The sequence below is a fragment of the Scyliorhinus torazame genome, chromosome 5, assembly GCF_047496885.1.
Source record: "Scyliorhinus torazame isolate Kashiwa2021f chromosome 5, sScyTor2.1, whole genome shotgun sequence".
In the NCBI taxonomy this organism is placed as follows: Eukaryota; Metazoa; Chordata; class Chondrichthyes; order Carcharhiniformes; family Scyliorhinidae; genus Scyliorhinus; species Scyliorhinus torazame.
The window spans coordinates 248,816,955-248,842,096 of record NC_092711.1 but is presented as its reverse complement, the minus strand read 5'-3'; the positions used below and the strand labels follow the sequence as shown (position 1 = coordinate 248,842,096).

Sequence of the window (25,142 nt, the reverse complement as noted above, 5' to 3'; positions counted from 1 at the left end):
TGCTTTGTATCAGTCCTTTTTTTTTTGGAGCTCTGTTTAGGGGAGAAGGAAAGTGGGGGGGGGGGGGGTAAAGAGTCGATTTTCTGTTTCGTTTTTGGTTCTTTTTCGGGGTAGATGTTGGTAATGTTCCTTTTGTGTTTTATCTTGTGTGTTTATACTGTTGTGCACTTTGGTGGGATGGAGACGTACCTGTCTGGGTTTCGTTGGGTTGTGCTTTTGTTCTTTGTGTTTTCTTCTGCAGGCTGTTTGTTTGGGGATTGTTGGATGAGGGAACTTGTTTACAGGAAGAGGGGGGGGGGGCGGGGGGGAGGGGAGCGAGGGAACAATGGGTGGGAGACTGCTTGGCGCCAGAGGCGGGGGTCAGCAAGCTAGCTGGGTGAGCTAGCTCACGGAAGCACAGTGGGGGGGGGGGTGTATATGCTTTGTTTATTAGCTGGTTTGGGATTTAGAGTAGTGTTGCTAGGGGAGGGGGGATGGGTTCTGCTGACGAGGGAGGGACTTCGTTGGAGGGACACTGAGGGGGATGGGGGACTGCCCAGGGTGGGCCGGCGTAGGTGCGGCGCATGACCTAGAGGTGGGCCCAAGAAAGGAGATGGCTGACCGAGGGGGGGGGGGGGCACTTTGCCTCCCAACTATGGGCCGGTGAAGAGGGCACGTGTGTTTGCGCACCTGAGGAGGTGCCCTGAGGAGACTGAAGGCGGACGTGGTGATGCTGCAGGAGACACATTTTGAAGTAGTGGATCAGGTCAAGTTGAGGAAAGGTTGGGTTAGTCAGGTTTTCCACTCGGGGCTGGATTGAAAGACTGGGGCTGCTGCGATTTTGATCAATAAGCGGGTGGCGTTTGAGGTAGGGAGGATAGTCTCGGATGTGGGAGGTCGATATATCATGGTTAGTGGCAGGCTGCAGGGGATGATGAAGGTAGTGCTGGTCAACTTATACACGCCAAATTGGGAGTATGGGATTTTATAAAGAGGGTGCTGGGGAAGATTCAGGACCTGGATTCGCACAGGCTCATTATGGGTGGGGATTTCAACACGGTTATTGATCCAGGCCTGGACCGGTCATGCTCGAAAACGGGCAAGGTGCCAGCAATGGCAAAGGAGCTGAAGGGGTTCATGGAGCAGATGGGTGGGGTGGATCCGTGGAGATTTAGGCAGCCGAGGGCCAAGAAATGTTATCTTTCTTCTCCCACGTTCACAGGGTGTATTCCCGGATAGATTTTTTTGTTGTGGGCAGGGCCCTGTTAGCGGGGGTGGTGGACACGGGTTATTCGGCGATTACGATCTCGGACCATGCTCCGCACTACTGCAGGTCAGTATGGATAGTAAGCAGCGCCCGCAATGGAGGTTGGCTGTGAGAATGTTGGCGGACGAAACAGTCTGCGAGAGGTCGAGGAAGTGCATGCTGAACTACCTGCAGGTAAACGGCATGGGTGAGGTCTCAGCAGCGGTGGCCTGGGAAGCGCTGAAGGCAGTGGTGAGAGGATAGCTGATCTCGATCCGGGCTCACAGGGACAGGGCGGATAGGGCAGAAATGGACCGACTGGTACGAGAGATTCTACGAGTGGACAGGAGATATGTGGAGAAGCCAGAGGCAGGGCTATTAAGTGAAGGCCGGAGCTGCAGGCGGAATTTGGTTTGTTAACTACAGGAAGGGCAGTGGAGCAGCTCTGGAAGATGAAGAGGTTGATCTATGAGCACAGGGAGAAGGCCAGTAGGATGCTTGCACAGCAGCTCAGAAAGAGGTAGGCAGCTAGGGAAATAGGGAAAGTTGTTGATGGGGATGGGAACTTAGTTGGGGACTTGGCGGGAGTGAACAAGACCTTTCGGGACTTTTATAGTAGGTTGTACAGATCGGAACCCCCTTGGGGGCCGGAGGGGATGAGGCACTTTTTGGATGGGCTGACTTTCCCGAAGGTGGATGGGGAGCTGGTAGAAGGGCTGGGGCCCCCGGTCGGGCTGGAGGAGATAGTGGAGGGCTTGAAGGCCATGCAGTCGGGGAAGGCCCCGGGGACGGATGGGTACCCAGTCGAGTTCTATAAAAGGTTCTCCGAAATATTGGGGCCGGTACTGTTGAAGGTTTTTAACGAGGCCAAGGAAAGAGGGTTTTTACCCCAGACTATGTCACAGGCCATGATCTCGCTCATTTTGAAAAGGGACAAGGACCCGGAGCTGTGCGCTTCTTATAGACCGATATCCTTGTTGAATGTAGATGCCAAAATTCTGGCCTCTAGGATTGAGGACTGTGTGCCAATGTTATAGGGGAGGACCAGACAGGGTTTGTTAAGGGTAGGCAGCTGGGGACCAATGTAAGAAGGTTGCTCAATGTGACCATGATGCCCCCGGAAGGTAGGGAAGTTGAAGTGGTGGTAGCGATGGACGCGGAAAAAGCCTTCGACCGGGTCGAGTGGGATTATTTATGGGAGGTGCTGGAGCGGTTTGGGTTTGGGAGGGGCTTTGTTGACTGGGTTAGGTTGCTGTACCGGGCTCCGGTAGCTAGTGTACGGACAAATAGGGCGACTTCGGAATATTTCAGACTACACCATGGGACGACAGGAATGTCCCCTCTCCTCACTGCTGTTTGTGCTGGCGATAAGAGCCGCTGGCAATTGCTCTGCGGGCCTCAAGGTGCTGGAAGGGGGGGGATGGGGGGGGGACGTGGACCACAGAGTCTCGTTGTATGCGGATGACTTGCTGCTGTATGTCTCAGACCCAATGGAGGGGATGGGGGAAATTATGGCAATCCTAGGGGAATTCAGCCGGTTTTTGAGGTACAAGCTTAATATGGGGAAGAGCGAGTTGTTTGTGGTTCAGGCGAGAGATCAGGAGAGGCGACGAGGGGAACTGCCGTTTTAGAGTGGTAGGGGACAGTTTTAGGTACTTGGGTATTCAGGTGGCGAGGGATTGGGCCAGGCTACACAAATTGAACCTGGCCCGGTTGGTGGACCAGATGAAGGAGAATTTCCGGAGATGGGATGCGCTCCCGTTGTCTCTGGCGGGTAGGGTGCAGTTGGTAAAAATGACGGTCTTCCTGAGGTTCCTTTTTGTTTTCCAGTGCCTCCCCATCTTCATCCAGCGATCCTTTTTTAAGCAGATTAATAAGATTATTGTGGGCTTTGTGTGTGGGTGGGGGGTTGGGGGGGGGGGGGGGAAGCCCCTGCGGGTGAAGAGGGCAATGTTTCAGTGGAATCGGGGAGATGGTGGGCTGGCGCTGCCGAATTTCAGTAATTTCTACATAGCCATGATGAGGAGGTGGCTGGTGGGGGGGGGGGGGGAGCCGGCGTGGGTGCGTATGGAGGCGGTTTCGTGTAAGGGCACAAGTTTAGGGGCACTGGTGATGGCGCCCCTGCCGTTCCCGCCGGCGCGGTACTCCACCAGTCCAGTGGTGGTGGCGGCCCTGAGAGCCTGGGGACAGTGGAGGAGGTATGTGGGAGCAGAGAGGCATCGGTATGGTCCCCAATCTGCAACAATCATAGGTTTACCCTGGGGAGGATGGACGGGGGTTCTGAATTTGGCGGAGAGTGGGGATTGAGAGGATGGGGGACTTGTTCTTGGAAGGTATCTTTACGAGTACGAGGGCGCTGGTGGAAAAGTTTGCATTGGCTGGAGGAAATGAACTCCGATATTTACAGGTATGGGACTTTTTGCAGAAGCGGGTACCAACCTTCCCACTCCTGCCGCTAAGGGGGATTCAGGATAGGGTGGTCTCTAGAGAATGGATAGGGGAGGGGACATATATAGAGAGCTTATGGGTTCGGAGGAGATGCAAACCGAGGAGTTGAAGCGAAAGTGGGATGAGGAGCTGGGAGAGATGGGGGGAGATAGAGGAGGGCCTCTGGGCGGACGGTCAATGCTACCGCAATTGTTCCAGGCTCAGCCTGATCCAAGGCTCACATGACAGTGGCCCGGATGAGCAGGTTTTTTGGGGTGGAGGATAAGTGTGCGGGGGGGGGGGGGGGGTCAGCGAACCATGTCCACATGTTCTGGGCATGTCCAAAACTGAGGGGATTTTGGCAGGGGTTTGCCGACACCATGTCCATGGTATTGAATATGAGGGTGGTAATGAGTCCGGAGGTGGCGATTTTTGGGGTATCGCAGGGCCCGGGAACCCAGGAGGAGAAAGAGGCAGACGTTCTGGCCTTTGCTTCCCTGGGAGCCTGGAGGCGTATATTGCTGGCATGGAGGGGACTCCAAGCCCCCGAAATCGGAGATCTGGCTTTCAGACATGGCAGGCTTCCTCTGCCTGGAGAAAATTAAAGTTCGCCATGAGAGGATCTCTGCTGGGGTTTGCCCGGAGGTGGCAACCATTCGTCGACTTCCTCGCAGAGAACTAATCGTCAGCAGAAAAGGGGGGAAGGGGGGGGGGCGTTGGGTTAGGGGGGGTAAATAATGGCAAGACCGACGGAAAGGGTGGTGGAATTTGCATTATGTATGTATTTCTCTTGTTATTTATATTGTTGATTTTGTTGCCGTTAAAATGCCAAAGAAATACCTCAATAAAACGTTTATTAAAAAAAAAACACATCTTTGTCAATCTCCACCTATTGCTGGCCCTCTATCCAGCACCACTGCTGCAGGTGCTCCCCTCAACCCACAGTATAAATCTGACCCTATTTCCAGTTCTATTCAGCTTTGACAGTCATCCAGATTTGAAACGTTAGCTCCATTCTCTCTCCACAGATGCTGTCAGACCTGCTGAAATTATCCAGCATTTTCTGTTTTTGTTCAGATTCCAGCATCCGCAGTAATGTGCTTTTATCTTGAACTGCTGGAATTAAGTTCAAATAGACGAGAACACAATGCTGCCTGAGGGAGGTCATGTGACATACATCGTCAATGTTGGACATGCGGTATATATTGCCAAGTCTGGAATCCAAGTGTTTAATTTTCTTTTTAGAATCACGGGTGTCGGTAACTTAATTGCCGCTGTCTTTGTCAAAACTGTGGGGTTAGGATTGCCAATACCTTGGCCATTAGTACCATTATGGGAGATTACAACTTGCAAAGATTTTCCTTTGTTTGGTGTTAGCTGGACCAGACTGTTCATCCGCGTGACCATTGTTACCTTGAAACTGTTAATAATAATAATAATTTTTTAATCACTTATTGTCACAAGTAGGCTTCAATGAAGTTATTGTGAAAAGCCCCTAGTCGCCACATTCCAGCGCCGGTTCGGGGAGGCCATACGGGAATTAAACCCACGCTGCTGCCTTGTTCTGCATTACAAGTCAGCTAATTAGCCCACTGTGCTAAACCAGCCCCAAGGCATTAGGTGACTGGTTGGACCATTTGCAGCTCAGCAATTCTCCATTTTTAGCCCAGAAAAAAATTACTTTATAAAATAGTCCAGTTGGTGAATATATATATATATTTTCCATCGCATTTCGACTCTGACCTGTGTGTAGAACTCCCATTTATAGTTTGAATTCCCCACAAAGCAAGTCTGTCATCTCAACCACATCACCAGGGATGGCACAGGAGCAGATAAGGCAGCTTTAAAGTAATTTTATTGGTTGAAGATGGAAGTGAATCCTTTTGTAGAGAGGATACCTTTCAGGGAAATATTTGGATAACTGACTTTTCAGAGTGTTTGTGTGTGGATTGTCTTCAGAACATGGTAATATTGCTGGGAAATGTTACTGTATTCTTTGAATTAGTCCTAAATACCGCAAGGATGTGTACTCTACTGTATTACCTATACACACATGACTGTGGCAAGATTTAACTCCAACTCAATCTATAAGTTGGCGGATGATACGACTGTGGTGGGCCGTATCTCAAACAACGACGAATCAGACTACAGGAGGGAGATAAATCATTTGGTTGCATGGTGTACCGAAAACAACCTCTCTGTAAATGTCGGAAACACCAAGGAACTGATCATCGACTTCAGGAAGCGTATCATGACACACACTCCCATCTGCATCAATGGCGCCGAAGTGGAGATGGTCGATAGCTTTAAGTTCCTGGGGGTCACAATCACCAACAGTCTGTCCTGGTCCAGTCACGTTGATGCAACCGTCAAGAAAGCCCAACAGCGTCTCTACTTCCCTCGGAAGCTAAAGAAATTTGATATGTCTGCACCGACTCTCACAAACTTCTACAAATGTGCGATAGAGAGCATCCTACACGGCAAAAATCCTTTGTTGCAGTTTACCACTTGGCCCTGATGGAAAGTGATGCTCTACCCACAATCATCAATCATAAAATCAGCAAGAACTTCAATTTTCCTCCTCCCACTTTGCTGTTAGAAACCCCATAGAAAGGTGCACCTTGTTCAATCAGGTGTTAAAGGCAGCACGGTAGCACAGTTGCTTCACAGCTCCAGGATCTCGGGTTCGATTCCCGGCATGGGTCACTGTCTGTGTGGAGTCTGCACGTTCTCCCCGTGTCTGCGTGGGTTTCCTCCGAGTGCTCTGGATTCCTCCCACAGTCGAAAGATGTGCAGGTTAGGTGGATGCCCATGATAAATTGCCCTTAGTGTCAAAACATATTGGGTGGGGTTACGGGGATAGGGTGGAGGCGTGGGCTTAAGTAGGGTACTCTTTTCCAGGGCCGGTGCAGACACGATGGGCCGAATGGCCTCCTTCTGCACTGTAGATTCTATGATTAACTGTGTTTTAACAACGATGGAATCAATCAGATTTTAACAATCGAACATGTCCTGAAAATATAATTTTATGTTCATGGAGTGCTGCTAAGTGATGAATTAGATGTTTAAACGAATTTCAGTATTTCAAAATGTTTTACTGTCTGCCTTCACCCCACGTGTATGTCGCAAACTTAACTTTTTTTTAACTTTAAGCAAATTAAATGGATATTTTTGTTTCCTGTTTGCAGGCCTGTGAAAATTCTTTGATATGATTGGCTGCTTCTTGGCCAGCTTGATGATATCACTGTTCCACACGGTGAATGTCCAGCAAAAAAATTCTGCAATCAGTTACAGTTCCACTGCATGACAATAGACGTGAAATTCTCACTGGTGAAATTTACTTCATGGTCAGCAGCAAGCACCCTTGCATCCCCTGGCTGCTGCTTAAACAATTTTTAAGATGTTTAATGTTGCCTCTTGATTTGCACTTGTGTAAAATCCAGGATTTCTTTCAGAAAAAGATTAATCACATCTTCCTTCCTTCTTAAAAATATTTAATATAACTACGTTTTCTTCATTCTTCCCAATGACCCCTGGGGGATACCAGTGTTCACATACCTGACATTCTCTTTTCTTTCAGTGACTCAGGTCCTCAAAGAAAGCTTGTTCATACACCTTGCTCTTTGCAACTTCCAGATTGTTGACACATTTAACTATTTTGTCTTGTTTTATGGTAACTTAACTCTATTAATATTAGACTGGATGTAGGATTCTTTTAGGCTGCAGTTTATAGCCTTTCAAACCAGCAAGGTACGCCTATGGTCGCTCAGCATTCTTGTCTTGAATTTAGTACATCCTTTACTTTTTTAGCCATGACAAGAGTTGGACACTGTATTTAGTATCTGTCACTTGAAATGATCAGTGACCGATACTGGAGATCATGAAGCTAAGTGTCATAAGTTTAAACAATCAGAGTTTCAAATATTAACTTAATAGACTCTGAAATTGAAAATATATTTCTAAAACTAAACCACAGTCACACTCTCATTTCTCACACACATGCACTCTCACCTCCCGCCCCCTCTCTCACACCTTTCTCTCTCTCTCTCGGCAGTATTTTCACAAAAAAAATGACAGTGTCATTTCGGCTCAAAAATCATTGCAAATCACGCCAGCCCCAGCTGCGCGATCCAGTTGGCAGCTAGAAGACCAGCTCTCACTCCATTGTTGGATGCCGTGGAGGAGAGGCCAATCACAGTTTACTCATTGTTTGGCAGGAGACTTTCCAGCAATGACAGCAATCCTGCCTGGGAGACGGTGGCAACACTGGTTAGTGCTAGCAGCCTGAGCAAGACAACAGGGTTCAATGTAGGAAATAACGGAATGACCTACTACGATCTGAAAGTGTAAATTTCCCCCTGTCTCCCCTTGATACTCCACCATTCCGTTAATCACTGGAATGTCATGAAACCACATGCCGCCACCTCGCAGGTTCCCAGCACCTGACCTCCCAACATCATCCTCAAACCACGCCCTAAACTGACACTCCTCATCCAAACTCCTCCCTGCTTAATCACAGTGCTCACAAATGCCAGTTGTGCTTGCCCACTGATCTGCTAGGCATCTGGCTCACATTATCCTCTTGTGTCTATGTGGGAGTAGATTGCTCACAACCGCAGAGAAAGAAGACGAGTAGTGAAATGCCTGAACTATGGATAGAACCGTTAAGTTCACAATGGAGAATCAGAGGGGCGGCACAGTGGTTAGCACTGCTGCCTCACGACACCGAGGAACCGGATTTGATTCTGGCCTCTGGTTACTGTCCCTGTGGAGTTTGCACATTCTACCCGTGTCTGCATGGATCTCACCCCCCACAATACAAAACATTGTGCAGGGAAGGTGAATTGGCCATGCTAAATTGCCCCTTAATTGGAAAAAAAAATTGGGTGCTCTAAATTTATGGAAAAAAACAATGGAGAACCAGGAACTGGCCTACACAGAGAACGAGGTTGACCTGCAATAGAAAAGTGAGGAGCCACCGCACCTACATCCAGACGACCAGTCTGAAGTGAGTTTTCTGTTGTCCAAACTCTGACTACTCTTGACAGTATCTCGGAGGACACTAATCACGTGTCCCAACTATCGCCCGCAACACCCACCCTCACAGAGATGAGCACCTCGGTGGGTGAACTTAGCAGATAGGCTTCTGAGTTTTTGATGAACATCACACTGCTTCTGGTGCACATCAGGTGGAGTCAGGAGCGTTCTAGCGATTGGACAGTTGATCTGCTGGATCCTAGGACTCAACTATGCCCCAGCTCGGTGCTGTGCCTTTGGGAATGTTTGCCCAACAGCTGCTTGAGATGCAATGGCAGAGCCAAGAATTCCAGGAGGGGTTGTCAGCGGCATTCCTGTGACAGCAAGGCTGAATGGAGGAGTCCCAAAGTCTTCTGTTACAGGAGATGTTTCCGGCATTGTGTGGCACCCAGGCCAAACTGCAAGGGTGGCATCCGCAGTGGAAAGTCTAGGGAAAGTTGTCAGAGCCATGAAGGGAGAACTCTGAAGCATGGCTCATGAAGACCATGGCTGAGGGATTTGACACCAAAATGCAGACCCTGGCGGGCCTCTGGGACTGGCAGCATCAGATGATGTTGAGGTTTCTGGAGCTCACTCCAGCTGCCCCTCCATCCCATGGAGTAACCCAGGTGCCCACAAGCACCTGGAAGGAGTTGGAAGTGCTTGAACACCTCCCATTGCCTTCTACCCACGAGAGCCTGGGAGTGACCAGCCCATCTGAATATCCCTTCCTGATACCGGTGTGCAGCGGGATGAGCTTGGTGATGCGACACACCAGTGCCATTTGCAGGCTGGAGACCTCCAGGTCCCAGCCCTCCAGAGGATGCCCATCAAGGGTATCTCGGAGAAATTGTAAGAAAAGCAGCAGGCTGCCTCCAGCTCCGTGTTTCCTGGGAATGCATCAAAACATAGTGGGAGGGTTCGCAAGACAGTTATAGCGGCACAGAGTGGGCATGGGTGAAGTTACGCACAGATAGTTGGGGGTCATAATGATATGTCACAATTGTACTTGTCACCTTATAAAAGCCTCTTGTTCACAACCTTAAAGCCTCACTCACTTTGACCATCCTCCCACGAGAATAGATCTTCACCCCAACTGGACATCGCTTATCTGACGGGCCTTAATGTAAGGGAAACAGTTAGGCCCATTCAAACCGAGTAGCATTCACCCTGTAAGGACTCTGGCTTTAATCAGTGAACCCTAGACCCTCGCCGTTAATTCCACTCGAGTGCTACGGGACAAAGGGATTTTGTCCCGAACCTCACAAGCACATGAGCCGGGGAGTCTCGTAATGGTTCTATTGTGCAAAGGAGGAATCGGTTATGGACATCCATTCCTGCCCATGTGAACCCTCTTCCTCTGCCTGGCCTCCATCCTTGGCTCCTCTTTGACCACTACCTCCAGGACTTCTCATCAGAGGAGACGTTCTGCTCTTCAAGGTCGTCATCATCAAGGATGTTGCTCTGCTGCTGTATCAAATTATGAAAGGCACAGAAGACCACAACAATGTGGGAGACCCTCTTGAAACTGTACTGCAGGGCCTCACCGGATCTGTCGAGGCAGCGGATGCTCATCTTAAAGCAGCCTGGTGCACGACTCAATCACATACTGGGTGGCACCGTGAGCCCCATTGTAACCGGTCGGTCTCCATCAGTCTCAGGCCTCCGCACTGGCATCATCAACAAAAGCCTCAGCAGGTATTCGCTGTCCACAACGAGCCAACCCTACAGCTTGGGGTGACTCTCCAATATCCCAGGAATTTGAGATTGCCCAAGGGTGGAAGCTTATCATGCACGCTCCCTGAAAAACGTGCAAACACGTGCACGATCCTCATCTGGTGGTCACAGACCATCTGGACATTAAGGGAGTGGAACAGCTTCCTGTTAAACAGGACTCCCTGAAGCCATGGGGCACGTCGAGCATGTCATAAAAAACCATCTGGTTCACTAATGTTGTTTAGGGAAGGAAATCTTTACCTGGTCTCGCACGTATGCGACTCCAGACCCACAGTAATGTTGACTCTTAAATAATCTCTGAAATAGTCAAGCAATCCACTCAGTTGTATCAAGTTGCACAAAGTCTAAAAGGGATTGGCCTCCGTTGACTGAGGCATCGGAAATAACAATTGCAAACTCAGCCCTCCTTCAGAAGTCATCCATGCTATCATCTTGGGACTTGTGCCAAAATTGGGAAAGCTGTCCCACAGACTAGCCAAGCAACAACCTGATAAAGTCATACTCACAGAATCATACCTTGCAGATAATGTCCCACACATCACCATCGCTAACCCTGGCTGGAAAGTAGTGGCATTGTGGTATACAGTCGGGAGGGATTTGCCATTATGAATCAGTACTACTCCATGTTGAAAACCATTTGGAGGAAACACTGAGAGTGGCAATGGCAGAGAATGTACCTTGGGTGGGATCCATCACCTGGAGTGTCTTGGAAGTAACACTACTGGCAGAACTGGCCGATTCCTAAAGGACACCTTTGCTAGACCGGTGGCGAGGGAACTACTAAGAGCGAAAAACCTACTTGTCCTTACCAACCTGCTTGCTGCAGATACATCTTTCCATGACCGTATTGGTAGGAGTGACCACTGCACAGTTCTTGAGGAGACCAAATCCCATCTGCACATTGAGGATACCTTTCATTGTGTTGTGTGGCACTACGATCGTACTAAATGGATAGATTTTGAACACACCTAGCAACTCCATACTGGGCAGCCGTGAGGTGAGCCATCAAAAACGGCAGAATTGTATACCAACACATTCTGAAACCTCATGGCTCAACATATCCCCCACTCTACCATTACCATCAAATCTGGAATCAATCCTGGTTCAACGAAGAATTCAGAGGTCATGTCAGGAGCATCACCAGTCGTACCCAAAATTGAGGTGTCAACCTGGTGAAGATACAACACAGAGTACTATTTGCATGCCAAACTGCAGAATCAGAATGCAATGGACAGAGCTAAGCAATCCCACAACCAAAGGATCTGATCCATGTTCTGCAATCCTGCCACATCCAATCACGAATGGTGGCGGGCAATTAAACAATTCTCACTGGAGGAGGAGGCTCCACAAATATCCCCATCTTCAATGATGGGGGAAGCCAGAACATCAGTACAAAAGACGAGGCTAAAGCATTTTCAGCCTACTTCAGCCAGAAGTACCGAGTGGTGGATAATCAATCTCTGACTCAGGCCCCCAACATCACAGAAGCCAGCCTTCAGCCTATTCAATTCACTGCATGTAATATCAAGAAATGGGGGAAGGCATTCGATACTGCAAAGGCTATGGGCCCTGACATTATTCAGGCAATAGTACGGAATACTTGGGCTCCATAACTAGCTGCGCCCCTAGCCAATCTGTCCAGTATAATTACAACACTGGCATTTACCTGGAAATGTGAAAACTTGCATAGGTATGTCCTGGCAGCAAAAATGAGAGCAAATCCACCCTGGCCCATTACCACCCCATCAGCGTGCCTGCGATCATCAGCAAAGTGATGAAAAGTGTGATCAGCAGTGGTATCAAGTGGCACTTAACTCAACAGTAACCTGCTGACTGATGTTCAGTTTGGGTACTGCCAGAGCCTCTCCGCTTCAGACCGCCTGACAGCCTTGGTGCAAACAAAAGAGGAAAACTCGAGAGGTGAGCGTGAGTGACTGCCCTAGTCGTCAAGGCAGCATTTAACCAAATGTGGCATCAAGGAGCCCTGGCAAAATTGAAGGAAATGGGAATGAGGGAGAAAGCACTCCACTGGTTGGAGTCATATCTGCCACAAAGGAAGATGGTTTTGGTTGTTGGTGGTTAAACTATCTCAGTCCTGGAGTATTGCTGCAGGAGTTCCTCAGGGTTTTGACATAAGCTTGTCTTCAGGTGATTCATCACTATCCTAAAGTCAGAAGTGAGGTCTTTGCGGATGATTGCTCTATTTTTAGTACCATTCATGACTCCTCAGATGCTGAAGCAGTCCATGTCCTTTTTTGGGGAATTTAGAGTACCCAATTATTTTTTTCCAATTAAGGGGCTTTAGTGTGGCCAATCCACCAAACGTGCACATCTTTGGGTTGTGGGGGCGAAACCCACGCAGCCACTGGGAGAATGTGCAAACTCCACACAGACAGTGACCCAGGTCCGGGTCCTCAGCACCGTTGGCAGCAGTGCTAACCACTGTGCCACCATGCCACCCGCAGTCAATGTCCAAATGCAACAAGATCTTAACAATATCCAGGCTTGGACTGACAAGTGGTAAGTAACATTTGCACCGCACAAGTATCAGTAATGAATGAATTCTTCCTGTAAGAGGGTATCGAAGTAAATACAACTTTCCGTGGCATTACCAACATTGAATCCTGCACTATCAACATCCTGGGGTTCCCGTTAACCAGGAACCAAACTACAAGCCATATAAATGTTAAATGCTACAAGAGCAGGTCAGAGGCTGACAACTTTTTGTGCATAACTTGCCTCTCGACTCCTCAAAGCTTGACCACTAGTGACAAAGCACAAGAGTGTTATGAAACCCCACTGCTGTTATGTGCAGGAGTGTTCCGACGTGAACCACTGGTTTTGCATGTATTTTTGGGGGGGAATATTTTAAAAAATATATATATTTTTATTAAGAATTTTTTCAATAACAATATTTTCCACCTTACAAACAAGCCCCCCCCCCGTAACAAAGAAAAGAAAAAGAACTCGCGTGGCAAGACATGAACATGGCATGTCAATAAAATACAGAACTTTGTACATTGGATTCTTCCCGTACATGTCAGTTTCCGGATCATTCATGTGCTTTCTTGCTCACAAGCCCCCCACAGGAACCCCCCAGCCCCCCTGGGTTGCTGCTGCTGCTGTCCGACCTTCATCTAACGCTCCGTGAGATGGTCTAGGAACGGTTGCCACCGCCTGTAGAACCCCAGCGCAGACCCTCTCAAGGCAAACTTTATCCTTTCCAACTTGATAAACCCAGCCATATCATTTATCCAGGCCTCCACGCTGGGAGGCTTCGCCTCCTTCCACATTAGCAAGATCTTTCGCCGGGCTACTAGGGACGCAAAGGCCAGAATGCCGGCCTCTCTCGCCTCCTGCACTCCCGGCTCGTCCACTACTCCAAATAGTGCTAGCCCCCAGCTTGGCTTGACCTGGACTTTCACCACCTTAGATACTGTTCCCGCAACTCCCCTCCAGTGCCGGGCATGACCAAAACATATGGACATGGTTCGCCGGACTTCCTCAGCACCTCCCACATCTGTCCTCCACCCCAAAGAACCTACTCAGCCTTGCCCCCGTCATATGCGCTCTATGAACCACCTTAAATTGCATCAGGCTAAGCCTGGCACACGAGGAAGAGGAATTAACCCTACTTAGGGCATCAGCCCATAGCCCCTCCTCAATCTCTTCCCCCAACTCCTCCTCCCATTTACCCTTCAGCTCCTCTACCAAAGCCTCCCCCTCTTTCATCTCCTGGTATATCACCGACACCTTGCCCTCCCCGACCTATACGCCCGAGATCACCCTATCTTGAATCCCCTGTGCCGTGAGTAGCGGAAATTCCCTCACCTGCCGCCTCACAAATGCCCTCACTTGCATGTACCTGAGAGCGTTTCCCGGGGGTAGCCCAAACTTCTTCTCCAGCACCCCTAAGCTCGCAAACGTCCCGTCAATGAACAGGGCCCCCATTCTTCTAATCCCTAGCCGATGCCAGCTCTGAAATCCCCCGTCCATCCTTCCTGGGACAAACCGATGGTTGTTGGGGGGGGAATATTAGTGAGAAATGTCTGTGGAAATGGTGAGAGCTCAAACCTCTCTTTAATTAAACAACAATAAAAGTATTTATTAAAGTAGAAGGAAGGTAATGAAACACTACAAAGAACATTAACAGTAAGCACTTAGTCCTTCAAAGACTGGAAACCCAAATGCAGCAATTACCCTGTAATCCTAAACTCCACTGAGACCCCTCCATTGCCCAAACAACACCATCAATCTATTGGTCAAGACCAGCCAGTGGCTATCACACCGTACGGCTGAAGTAACCAGGAATTGGAAATAGTGTTTGGTTCAGCAAAGAAAGCTAAATTTGCACAAACTGGCTTTTCTGCATTTCATCTCGAGCTGAGCTGTTTCTTGACATTGGCTGCCCCTCTCTCGCTCTAGCTTCTTCAACACCTCATCTGTGACTAGCCTGCTTCTCTGACTGCTAAGTGTATCAATTGCAAAGTATATCCTGTTCCTTCCTTTCACTTAGTTGCTGGCCAGACATGGTTTATAAAATACATGGCAGTTTGATTTTACATGCGGGGTGGTGTGGGTGCGAATGGGTTGTCAGGCAGGGGGGGGGGGGCACAAAAGGGTTGTGGGAGGATTGGTCCAAAGGGGTTACGGAGGGGGGAGTTGCCAAAATTAATTTCTATTGATTGTGGGATTCGCTGACGAGGCCTGTGTATCTTGTCCATTACTAAGTACCCCAAAGGAGGTGGTGATGAGCTGCTGCCTTGAACCGCTGCAGTCCGGGGGAAGGGGCTGGTGGTTGAGGGGGGGGGGGGTTGGTTGAATGGGAGGAAGGGATGTGGATGAGGGCATGTGTGGGAGGGGCTAGTTGACGGGTGTGGTTGAGGGAAGGGGTGGTTGTGGCGGGGTGTGGTTGAGGCCATATGGGGGTGTTTGAGGCCATATGGTGCGGGGGGGGGGGGGGTTGAGGGCACGAGGGAGAAGGGGTGGTTAGGAGAGGTGGTGGTGGTTAAGGGGAGGAAGGTTGTGTGGTTGAGGGCACCTGGCGGGTCATTGAGGGGAGGAGGGGACGATGGTTTTGGGTGCAGAGGTGTGGTTTAGGGCATGTGGGAGGGGGCAGTTGAGGATGGAAAGTGGGGTGGTTGAGGGCACAAGGGGGAAGGGGTAGTTGGTTGAGGGGGAACAGGGAGGAGGGAGTTCTAGTCACTGGGAGGAAGGCAGATAGAGTTATTGAAAAGGGAGACCCCATGTGGAACATCAGTCTTAAGTAGGATGAATGAAAATTGGAAATGCTGTGACCATTTTTAATGTGCATTTAATGTTGACTTTGAATGACTTGACACAAGCCCAGCCAGTAATACATGTGATGTTTTCCCGACATTAAACTGAAAGGAAAAAGGGTACGGATAGTGAACTTGCATTTTATTTAATTAAATCTGAATGTTTCAAAATACTAGGGCGGTGCTTTGAAGTCTGGGATAGTGCTTTGCATTTTAAGGTTCTCTGTTAGATCTAGGTTAGGGCAACAAGACTTCCTGCAGAAAGCGATTTGTCACAAGGACAGTACTTGTGGCATTGCTTGTTGTTCAGAGATTGTATCTAACAAGTTGCTCTTGTTATAAATTGTTTTGTGTTACCAGCCCTCTTCCTTTGCATCTACCATTCCTATTTCTTAGTCTTTTAATTTTAGCACTCGGGCTTGCAAAATGAAACATTTTCAAGCATGTTGATGCAAGCAATCTGACTGATCAGTATAGATGTTGCCAGTTCTAGATACAGCACTATTGAAAGAATGTTATGGGCGAAATTCTCCGTTTGGCAGACTAAAGTGTTGACATTGGGACTGAATTGCACGCGGTTCCCATTGGGAGCACTATTTCTGGAGCAATTCAGGACATTCTAATGGGCCAACAATCTGCCCATGTGAATCTAGAACAATTTTCATTCCCGCCGGTGTCGGATTCGCTGGAGTTGGAATTGGCACTGGAGAGCTTGACAAGCTGGAACTGCTTATAAGCACTCCACTCCCCCCACCCACTCATTCCAGCAAAGAAGATGGCCCAGAGAAGAACAGCACCACGCTTCATAGACATGAACCTCAATAGCATATTGGATGCGATGGTGGAGAGGCAGGACACCCTCTGGGTACCTCGCCCCAAGCCACAACCCCAGCACACTCTGGAGAACTCGTCTGGGGACGGCACCGGCATTCGACACTGCATTCATTTGCATCCTCCACCATTGCAGAGGCTATCGCCATGGCGAGGAAAGTAAAGAGGGTCCTGGGTCACCTTTTGGTCCCCACTTCACACATGCTGCAGCACATCAGATGGAGATAGGGACTCCCAAGGGAGCCTCATTCCAGGAAACAGCTGTCGTCCAGATAGGTATCGTGCTTTGGAAAATGTGATTCCATCTCTGGTGGGGATGCAGATACAGAGCCAGGATCTACAGGGGGAGCTGTCAACAACTTTCCAGCACCTGCAGGAGATTGTGCCGACAATGAGTGGTACCCAGGCCAACACTGAAGGGGTGGTGTCCGGAGTGGAAACCTTTGGTCAAAACGTCATGGGTCAAGATGTCCAAAGCTTCGGACACACTGTACGAGGCTCAGGACAGGGGAGCCCAATCACAGGCAACCATGTATTGGGCCCACATGGACATTGCTGTGGCGCTCCAGAATTTGGCTTAGTCACAAAGAGTCATGGCTGAGGGTGTTGAGAGCATTGGCTGAGCGCTGACTGACTTGGGCCAGTCACACGGGGACATGACTCACTCACAGGGAAGTGACCCAGTCTCTCTGTTCTGTTATGGGCCAGAGTTTAGAAACACCAAAGTGTATTCTGAAGTCTTCCTGACCTACACGTTTATGTTGAATTTGGCTAGGATGAGCACAAGAGCCTTCCATTTAGGTGTGATTGAACAGTCTTCCAAGGCACTTCAATCAAAATAAGATATATATATACACAGCAATATTTTTTATCAATTACAAACATAAAGATACCACCCAGCCACAGTAATCTATGTATAACACTTAATGAATTCCCCCTTCCAATTCAAAAATAAAATCCCATAAATCAAAAACCCCTTTTCAATGGTGTAGCCTAGCACTCTGCATTCTCACTTGAATAAGACTGTCTTTCCCTGAGATTCTGACCCCGTCTTACCAGCAGGTGTAAACACTTCTAGAAGCCAAACTATATCGAAAGCCACCACCAAGGTGATTTTTACTGGAACAGATATTTAAATTGAAAATAGAGAGAAACAGGCCAAACGCTTCTGTTCTCTGTCTGAGTTCATCCACAGCAGCCAAAAACTGCGAAAGTAAAACTCTCAGCCCACAGCTCAGCTCCACCCACAGAAATGACATCACTGAAGCCATGTGATAAGACAAAAACCTTTCTTAAAGGGACGCTGCCATGACAGTTCCATGGTTCAGGGCATTGAGACTCTAGTTGAAACAAGAGCAAACCTCCAGGACTGGCAACGCCAGGTGATGGTGGAGCCTCCGGAGCTCTCTCTGGTCTCACCTCCGTCACCTGGAGTAGCCCGGGGACATCGAGCACCTAACCTGCACATCTTTGGACTGTGGGAGGAAACCGGAGCACCCGGAGGAAACCCACGCAGGCTGCCTCCATGTCTGATGTGCTGTCTAGGGTCGCATCTAGAAAGAGTAGTAACCACGCAAAATAAAGTTAGACACCAGTTAAGGTGGCAGGTGTGCAGTACATACGTTAGAGGTATGGGTCAGGGCACGACAATTGTATATAGTCACGATTAAACACTTTCACACCAACATCCCGACCTGCCTCAATCCTTTGTCTGAAGGATGGACTGGGCTGGATGTAGAGCGTGTACTGGGTGGAGGGTGTAGGAGTTTGGTGATGTGGGTGTAGGAGAATGGTACCGGGCAGGGCCCCCAGGACAATTAAACATTCCACCTGGGGTCCCCCTCAGAGGTGGCAAAGAACGAAACCAGAGGTGTGAGGCCACCTTTTAGGACACTTACCCAGTGAGTGACCCATCACCACTCACCATCTCCATAACCCCCTACCAACACTGGCCAAAAGAATATATGGGCCCATGAGATGGTCGGACAGTGGAATGTGATCCTAAAGGCAGGAGTCAGACAAAGGCGAGGAGTACTTGAGCTCATCTCCCAGCAAGTCATCATTCTCTGTCCCATGGACAAGATCATCTGATGCTGCCTGCCCGGGGCCAGCACTCTGTAGTGACACTGGTAGGACCCTTGGAGAGGAGGTGGGGAGGTGGGATGGAGTAAAGGGAGGAGGAACAGGGGGGAATGTGAGCTGCTATGGGGTAGGGGGCACCACTTGCAGAGTGGTTTGGGGAAAAGAGTATGGAATGGTGGACCAGCGTGGCAGTGCTGCTGGTGGCGGCCAATCTGGTGATGAGGTTGTCCCTTGTGCAGCGGCCCTGGAGCACACGTTGGGTGAATTGCTGAGCCAGCCCGTGCTCCATGCCCGTTTGTTTCTGATCTTCATCAGTTCAGGCCTGGCTTTCTTCCTCCTTTTCCATTATGTCCCATCTCTGCTGCGCTATGTTGTCCAGGATGCAGCAGGCCAACATGATGTTTGAGGCCCTCCTTGGGGGGCTATATTGGAGCACCCCACTGGAGCGGTCCAGGCATTGGAAGCGTATCTTGGGGACACTCAGTGACGCTCCAGATTGCTGCATGGGTGTTTTTGTAGCATTTTTCCTTATTGGTCTGTGGCCTCAGGACAGGTGTCATTAACCACATCCACAGCGGGTAACCTTTTGTCACCCAAGAGCCGACTCCTCACCGAGGTAGCGCCACGAAGGTGCCGAGAACTGATGAGTGGGCCAGGATGTATGCATCCTGCGCACTGCCTGGGTATCTGGCACTGACACGCATGATGTACATGTGCACCTGGTGGTTACATTCATGGAGTGGGACTGCTTCCGATTGATGAAGGACATCCCCTGATGAGTTGGTGCTCATAAGGAGATATATGTGCCATTGATCACCCCGGACCTGGGGCGTGCCAGCGATGGTGGCAAATCCTGCTGCCTGAGCATTCTGGTGTGCCTGGGCAGACTGAAGTTTCTATAGCCCCCCCGGATGCACCACAGATGTCTACGAGATCCCAGACAGATCCCGAGAAAGACCCAGAGGTATACCAGTTCAGGGCGACCTTCATCTAGACAGCCACCGGTATCCTCCTCCAAACCCCTGCAGTGCCATGTGTGCCAGCATCTGCCATAAGTGGTGCACGGTCTCCTTGGTTAGCTGAAATCTTTGGCGGCACAGGCGGTCTGGCCAGGGTCCCAGGTTCGATTCCGGCTTGGGTCACTGTCTGTGCGGAGTCTGCACATCCTCCCCGTGTGTGCGTGGGTTTCCTCCGGGTGCTCCGGTTTCCTCCCACAGTCCAAAGATGTGCAGGTTAGGTGGATTGGCCATGATAAATTTCCCTTAGTGTCCAAAATTGCCCTTCGTGTTGGGTGGGGTTGCTGGGTTATGGGGATAGGGTGGAGGTGTTGACCTTGGGTAGGGTGCTCTTTCCAAGAGCCGGTGCAGACTCGATGGGTCGAATGGCCTCCTTCTGCACTGTAAATTCTATGTTGGACGGTCGACGAACCTTACCGGCGGGCCCCTGTTCTGGGCATGTTTTTCTTGTGCAGGGTCTTCCCCACGGAGGCCCTGGTATTCTTGGTTGTACTCTGAAAGTCATTTGCTGCAGAGGTGGAAAAGAGATCTGTTAGCAAGATGAGTATTCCCTTGCCCATCCAAACCCAACAGGGTACATGGTGAGCCTGTGTTGTATTTCAGCCATTCCCCCGATACATTGCCTTCCACGCTGCACCCTTGTCCCCATTAGTGAGTTGCACCGAGGAGCCCCTATCCTCACCATCTGTCCCTGTCAACATGATGTATGACCCATCAATGGGATGGATGTGGCCGAGCTCAATCTGTGGTTCTCCAGGGGCTGGCACTCCTCAGTACTGGGAGCGTAGCTGCAGTGTGATGTGGGTCCTGTGTGTGACACACAGGTTGTCACAATCCGTCCGGATGAAGGTTGGACGGGAGCAAGGATGCAGTGAACAGGCAGGGCTTTGAGACAGCTGGTGGTCCTATGGAGTGGGCTAACTGATGGGGTCATTTGTGAGGCCTCTGCCCTGAGAGGGGCAGTGTGCCATGGACGGTGCCAAAGGCCACGGTGCATGTGACCTTTGCTAGGGGTGAGCTCTGCTGTTCCCTTGCAGTGGGATAGTGCTTCTGATTGCACTGAAGAGTGCCAGCACCTGGAGAACCACTGATTGTGCTTGTCCACATCCATCTGATTGATGGGTCAGCAGGGGTATGAGAGTTTACAGAGGGGTGGCTAGGTGGGCTCCCAAATGACCAGAGGCTCTGTGCACTTACAGGGCACTGAGAAGTCAGCAGAGTGCGCAGCCAGGAGCCTGTAAAGGCGTACCAAATGGATGCATTTAAAACAAATACTGGAGCAATGGCGTCCCGAGCCAGGCCATCCTGATCCTGAGGGGGACACCCCAAATCCATGGAGCTGTCGCCAAGTCGCTCCCCGCTATCCCGCTATTCTTTCCCCCCCCTCCCCCCCAGGAAGCGCTACAATCCTCAACCGTTTTTCAAACTTACCTTACCTTTGTTTACCTTCTCTCTCTTTCTCTCCCCCTCAGCAGCCATGGCGCTGAAGGAAACCAGCTATTTCTGATAGGTAAAAGGGTCATTAATTTAGCTGTTTTGTTTTAAATACTACCCAGTTTAAAAACCATTTTCAAATGGTTTCTGTCCTAAACCACAGAATTGAATCAGTTTCATTACAATTTAAAAAAACACATAGCTTACAGAGAAATCTGCAAAGCATACAGAATTCATTTGAAACATTTGCAGTCTAACTAGAAGCAAATGCAACATTTCTACTGAAGGTCAAAATGAGCACCATAGTTAACATGAATCGACCATTGTTCAAAATGTGAATAGTATAGCTGTCAGCAAATACCAGATCTGATAATAAGTGTAAGTTTACATTCCAACACACCGAAGACACCCAAAGGTGCAGCATACTCCTACCTATGTTGCATATTGATGATTGACAACTAATCATCCAATCAAATGTATTGGGAACTCACCCAAATCAATCAGCATGTTACAAGGATAGGAACAGATGGACTCAGATTGATAACATTTTCCTTAAAGATAGTGGTCCGAGGTAGCCATTTTCCATTCCAGAATCACTTTATACTAGTTGCCTAGCTGTCTACTATCTTTATTTCGAATTTTCATATTTCCACTCTAACTCTAAGTCTGTGCCAGCTGTTTGGCTTTGAGCAAAAAATCATTACTGTATTTTGAAAGTTTGTACGCTACGTAGCTTAATCATATATCTTCAAGTCTTCTGCTGGCAGGGGCTTCATTGGGAATATTTAATTTGTAACCTCACGAAGATTTCAAACTCTCAATTATAATCAATAGACACCCAATAAAGATTACATTTCGCATCCGAGACGTGTAGTGCAAATGTCTACTGAGTTAAAGTGTATACAAGACTACACTTAACTGCAGGGTAGATTTCACCAGGCGCCCAGTCCCTATTTGTAAATACCTGTAGGAATTTGTACCCGTATGACTTCTACCTGAGCGGAGCGCAGCATCATGGAGGCCCGGAGCATAGTGGGTCAAATGCACTAATCATACTTAAATGAATGCAAATACCGGTTTTGCATGCTGCTGCTGGCACGGGATGCAGACCTCTTTATTGCCACCACCTGTGCACTGGACCATGGCCCCAAATCGGCGGTGGGCATGGACCTCTATTTTGCGAGACGCCCGATCTCGGTTCGTGTTGTGGCATCGTGAGGCAGAGAATTTCGCTTAAGGTCTTCGAGAGGGTGCAAAATAAATTTCCTAGAATGGTGCTAGAGATTAAAGGTTTTGGTTCTTCAGATCAGAGAAGGTTAGAGGGAGGTTTAAAGGATATTCAAAATCATGAACGTTTTTGATAGAGTAATTAAGGAGAAACTGTTTTCAGTGGCAGAAGGATCAGTAATCGGAGACAAATTTAGGGTGATTGCAAGAATAAACATTTTAATACCAAATTATGATGATGGAATGCATTGCCTGAAGGGGAAGTAGAAACAGATTACCAATTACTTTCCAAGAAACTTGGATGAATACTAGAAGAGGAAAGTTTTGCAGAATCGTGGGAGAAGAGCAGAGGGCAGTGGCACTAATTGGGTAGCTCTTTTAAAAGGAAGGAATCTCCGTTCTCATCCGTGGCAGCACCGGAAAATTTTAGCCACAAATGAGGACGGAAAACTTTGGCCAGTGTGGATCCGGGAGTATGATGTTTCCAATGTATCATTCTGATGTGCTCGAAAAGTGTTAAATTCAGAATGATGCAGCTAAGAAAAACAACAGCTAAGAAAGACATACCTAATCACTGATATCCAATTTTGCTGTATTTGTGCAGTAATGGAAAAATGCAGGTAGAAACGCATTTTGTACAAGAGGCAAGACTGAAATAATATATTTATTCGGGTACCATTGGACACCTCATTATCTACAAACCTGAAAGAAGAATACATAATTAGTGGTAATGATAATGTATCACCGAGTCAAAAGGCCTAAATTTTGTCCTTTATAACTGTCTGATAATGGACCACAAATCCAAGTAATGTAGCTAATCCCTGGCAATTCTATCTGCATTTGTACGTTTTGCTTGTTAGTTTGTCCCATGTGAATTTTGAGAGCCTCGAGATCTAAGAGCTGTTCTCATCACTTAATAGTGAGCATGCAGCACGGCATCCAGGCAACAAAAAAAGGACATCATGAATTCCTATTAGGGCAATGCTTGCAACATAATTATATCCAGAATTATAGTAAGGAAATGTAGCATTCAGATTTGGTGTGATTAGGAGAGTTAGCTCAATGAGCCTCTACCGTTTGTATGTGCAACAATGTAAAAAAATGCAGTTTGTATTTTTTGATGCTGTTTAATTTTTACTTGCAAAAAACGTCATTAAAAGTTGGTTATCCAAGTTGCATGGCCTGAAATTTTACTTGCATGTGTTTCTGCATATTTGATCAAGATAAGTAGTACTAATATTTCTTTTTGAGATCTCCAGGTCAGTTTTAAATTTAGGTGCAACCTTGGGGAACAGCTTCAAGTATTTTAAGCCTTCCAGATAAGACTTTCTGTTTTTGTTCAGTTATGTTTTAAAAAGTTTCATTATTTTAAACTAACACCCACTTATTCACTTGGCTGCCCACTGTACTTCCCAACCACGGGAAGATGCTATTGTGGATATCCCAGCCCTTGCTGAACCTGATAGACTATTATTTTCTTTTCAAGTCTTTCTTTCCTTTGAAGCATTTCCCTATTGCCACAGGGGCAATTGGTTTTTATTCACCGTTATTACAACATTATTGGGAAATACATAAATTAAGCTGATGTCCATGCTGCACATCAAGCTTCGATCATTCAAGATAATCATGGCTGATCTTCAGCTTCAACTGCATTTTTCTGCCTTCTCCCCATATCCTTTGATTCCCTGAGATATCAAAAAATGTCCATTTCACCTTTAAATATGCTTAATGACAGAGCATTCAGAACCCCCTGGGCAGACAATTCCAAAGATTCACATTTTTTTTGAGTGAAGAAATTTCTCCATCTCAGTCCTAAATGATCAGCCCTTTATTGCCACTGCTGCTGAAATTGGGCGGAGGCAATGTTTTTGTTGCTGTTTGCTAGTCTGTTGTTTGCAACAGAAAAGATTATCTCCAAAGCTAATGCATGTAATTCAATCAAATTTGGTACACAGGAAATGGCCCACCGAAGAACGGATTTATTGTTAGCGATGGTCCAGATCCTGAAATTTATTAAAAGACTTTGAAGGATAGGAAAATTTGACATGTTTTTAAAATTTGTGGGTTGTTTGATTTAAAATGTGATTGACTGTCTCAACTGCTGTGGCGCAATTTGTCATAGCTGTCAGAATGTGAGCAGGGTTTTTAGAGCAGGTTGTTGGATGTAGATAAGCCTGAAACCTTCTCCGTAAGATGGAAGCTCTTAATAAAATGATTTTTTTCCCCCCCAATTTTGTACAGATCACAATACAGGCAGGGAAAAGCCTCAAGGAGGAGCTGCGTAATTGTTATAACGTTGAGTTAACACTGCGTGACTGAGGTATGTGCTCTATTGAATGCCAGCTTAATTGATCCTGAAACTGCATCCTGTGTTCTAGATACTCTAGCTGGGGAAACCACTCTTCAAGGATTCTATACAAATAATATTTTTAAAAAGTTCATTCAGATCATGCATAGTTGGCAAAAAAACCTCTATTCTCAGTCTTGCATAGTATGTTGGTAACAGTGAGAAGTTTTATCACTATCACTGCAGCCTTGGGGCTTGCCACTCTGGTTTTCAAGCATGTTAAGCTGGGTTTTCTATCTGTTGAAAGTAAGTGTGTGAAAATCTAGCCTAAATTTGTTTTCAAAACCATGGAAAACATCAAAGGAAATGTTATTTTGACAACAATTAATATCCATCTTTGGATGCTGCAGCTTGGCATCTTGTCGTCATCACTTTTATTGGATGATTGCTCACCATTTTGATCTTTTAATATTCTGATTTCTAGTTCATGTATTCATAAGTTAGATATTATCTTGGATGTGTATTTCGGGTTTTACTTTGGCAGTGGCAGGAATGTGGAAATAGTGTATGTAGCTCGTGGA

General features: G+C 47.9%; 1 protein-coding gene across 2 annotated transcripts in view; it reads left to right on the top strand.

The window, feature by feature from the left end:
- LOC140421025 (ecto-NOX disulfide-thiol exchanger 2-like) overlaps positions 1-25,142 on the top strand; it is a 347,774-nt gene that overhangs the window by 14,712 nt on the left and 307,920 nt on the right. For both annotated transcript variants that reach the window (XM_072505320.1, XM_072505318.1), the window contains exon 2: positions 24,516-24,594. The gene's annotated coding sequence lies outside the window, so the exon portion shown is untranslated. The remainder of the gene's footprint in view (positions 1-24,515; positions 24,595-25,142) is intronic.